Source organism: Sinocyclocheilus rhinocerous, unplaced genomic scaffold (genome assembly GCF_001515625.1).
Source record: "Sinocyclocheilus rhinocerous isolate Xijiao unplaced genomic scaffold, SAMN03320098_v1.1 scaffold256, whole genome shotgun sequence".
Lineage (NCBI taxonomy): Eukaryota > Metazoa > Chordata > Actinopteri > Cypriniformes > Cyprinidae > Sinocyclocheilus > Sinocyclocheilus rhinocerous.
This window is the reverse complement of record NW_015632036.1, coordinates 848,671-852,150: the sequence shown is the minus strand read 5'-3', so window position 1 is coordinate 852,150 and position 3,480 is coordinate 848,671. Positions and strand designations below refer to the sequence as shown.

Sequence of the window (3,480 nt, the reverse complement as noted above, 5' to 3'; positions counted from 1 at the left end):
CGAGGCGTTCCCCATAGCGACCCCTAGAGGACGCAGTGTCTCGTTCCCTACTCAGGGAACCATGGTTACATAAGTAACCTGAGACGTTCTTTTTAATTAGTTTAACAAAACTCAAATTGAGTTCAGCTGGACACACTTTCCTGTTTATCCCAACAAATGGCCGAGCAAAGCGCACGACACTGACAAGGTACGCGATACAGTACGAGACCAAACGCCATTTCAGCACGTCTCCACAGTAAACAAAACAAGCGTTTCCTAGCAACGACAACTGCGCTAAACACTGAGACAAGAAATAAATACACTTACAAGCTGCTTTTAACTTCTGCTGATTGACTGCTTCTCACAAACACTATTTCTTTACACTGTTTTGCTGGCGCTTGAACACACTTTCCTGTTTATCCCAACAAATGGCCAAGCAAAGCGCACGACACTGACAAGGTACCCGATACAGTACGAGACCAAACGCCATTTCAGCACATCTCCACAGTGAGTACCATATGAGTACCATAACAATGGTAGATTATATTGTTATGATGATAACGATAATGATTACAGGATTAAATGAGCAGGACTAAATTCGTAAAGCAGAAAAGATTTTTAGTCACCAGCCTCATAAAAGTGTCACGATTGTAGCATTTTAAGTAACTATTATGCAGTTTACAGCGTCAATTTATCTTACACTTGTGTCTCACAGAGATATGAACACAGAGATTAGCCTACAAATAGCTTACAAAGATATAGCCTAACTTACATATCTATGCTTACGAGAACTTGCGAATGTGGACAATTGTTTACCATGGCAACCAACAGCTGACTGTGGTGGAATCAGAACAGTTACCATAACAGCTAGCGAGAGAACGGCGACTAGCGGGAACGTTCTCTTAAATTGTGAGGCGTAAAATAAGCAGCGACGCATTTTGATAACCTTACAAGTCACCCTCTCAAACTAGCTTAACAACGCAGGGATGATCCTCAAAACGAGTGAAGAAAAGAAAAGCACCTCACCCGCGGCACTGCTGTCCACAGAAACAGTGTTGTTTACTTGGTAGCTATGCAACGAAGTTCCATTCAACGCAGTGTGAAGTTCCCACGAACTCATTTAGTTTTCCTGATTGTCAATATACCTGATTACGAATGATGAGTTGAATAGAGGAAATATCTTTAAAATTAAATAAAAATAAAAATACGTTTTTAAAACATTTACTATCCGAGGTCTGAAAACAATGGTGTTTATTTTTCATATGCACAATAATTATTTGGCTAAGGAAATTAAGAAACAAGCATGTCAAGTTTATGGACTTTTTTAAAAGCATTTATTCTTTTGTTACCCCATCCTCAATCTAAGTTCAAGCTACAGTCGTCACTACAATGGTGAACAAATGGTGAAAACAGAACATTAAACACCAACCGCCCTCCCGTTCTCTTTATCTTGTCAAAAAAAAAAAATCAAAATAATACAATTTTAAAAAATGTGTCATTTCAGCATTCACACTCATTCCATGCATGCTGGAAAAACCTTCAATTTTATATCGGCAGTAGAGCTTGTCCAACATGATTTTTTTCTTTGATCAGATTCATCCATCATTTTTTCTTAACTCTGAAATTTTCTTGACATGTGACTACATGATTGAGGTGACCAATGAAATCAGCTGTGGGACAAAGTGTGCACTTAACTGGGCTGCGTTCAGCCCCGACAAAAACGGTGCAAAACGTTTTTTAAACGGAAACTGTGGTGCGTTGAACACCCTGTTCTGATGAGGCAAGAGTTGCAACTATGGCAGCTGAGAAGGCCATTCTTTGTGTTCTTTTGAAGAATTTTCGGAGCCTGATGAAATCGGTATAAATACGTGTTTAATAAAAAATACACTGGATGGTACAGTCACTGCCCTTGCCCTCCAGAATAAAAGAGAACATCCCAATCGAGTGAAGGGATTTTAAATAAACATGTGCAAACAATATACTTGCTCTTGTGAATTTATTTGGATGTTAATTACATTGTGCGAGCTGTCTCTTTAATACCGCGTGGTTTATATACATGTTGCTGCTGATTGGGCTGACATGTTTGACACACCCACCAAACAAGAGAAAACGCATCTCAAACCCCGTTGCACACCGTTGCACACCGTTTCGAGGAAACGTGTCGTTCAAAACGGAAACCGTAGCAAAACGGTGCACACCGGTTTGAGCTTGAACTTGCCCCTGGTTTGAGGGGGAAAATCATGTGCATGGCCAATGTATGCTAGCCTACCTGGAATGCTATGTAAGTTGTTTTCACTCTTAAAATAAAGATTCCAAAGGAGGTTTTTGCAGAAATGCCATTAAAGAACAATTTTTTCTTACATTTTTATAATCTAAAGAACCCTTTTCCTTTATGAAGAACATTTTGTAGCATGGAAATACAGATGCCAATTAAGAACCTTTATTTTTAAGTGTGTTGAAGAACTTGTATTACATGTCTTCTGTCCTTATTGTTATTATTTTTTTTATTCCAAAAAGAACTCATACTTTTATTAGGCCTGTAGATTTCTTTTTCCATATGATTAAAAGTTTTTTTTTATTATTATTTATTTATTTATTTATTTATTTATTTTTAATTCTGTTACAGCCCTAAATATGAACTTTATATGAATAAGGTCAATGGTTAAAACACATGTACTGTCTACAATGAGCTGGAGGATCTCGTCATCGAGCTGTCGTCAAATGCTGAATTCCTCAAAGCTTCTTTGTTCATACCTGAACCATGAGCTCAAGAGTCTCAAAGAGGTCATTTCTATGATGTTAAAAAACAACATTAGAGAAAAACACACATCAGTGATCATAATGTAACGGTCCCTTATTTGATAATTCAGAAAGTCCAATAAATTGGTGAGAACAACACAAGGTGAGAACAACTGGCTATGTTTAGCACCTATTACTGGGTCACCCATCACATCAATAAAAGTGGGTGTCTTCAAAAAGAACATTGGACTTCTTTCTCAGTGTGACAGAGGAAAACCATCATACTTTTTTTCTATAGACTCATGCATTCTTGAGATTAGTACAAGAAAAGCACAGCCTTTGGCCTTTAATGCAACAGACAAAGGTGTGGAGCAATTTATTTGTGAGGAATTTATCCTCTGAGTGTTCAATCAAAACCTGTCTTCCTCAATCCCCATTACTTGAGGCCCATCATTTGTGTTTCTAAGTAAATAATCACAGTTTTCAAAAAGAAGTACAGTCAAGTCTCTCCATAAAAGCTGCTTTCTTCCAACTGTCATCGAAATGGATCTTACGTGTTTTCATTTTCAACAGGGACTCTGTTTGTTTTCTTCGTCTCTATAAATACCCGTTTAAAGAGCTTTCTATTTAACTTTCTGCTCTGTGAACCTTTTTACCTGTTCTGAAAAAACAGGGGACTCACCTTACCATGCAATGTGTCGATGACCTAAGAAACAAAGGCGGTGGGGTCTGTTGGTGTGATGTTTTGAATAGGAAACCTAT

At 37.9% G+C, this 3,480-nt stretch overlaps 1 pseudogene; it reads right to left on the bottom strand.

Moving 5' to 3' along the window:
• Nucleotides 1–3,155, bottom strand: part of LOC107742145 (RING finger protein 32-like) — a 15,426-nt pseudogene extending 12,271 nt beyond the window's left edge.
• Nucleotides 3,156–3,480: the final 325 nt, after the last annotated feature.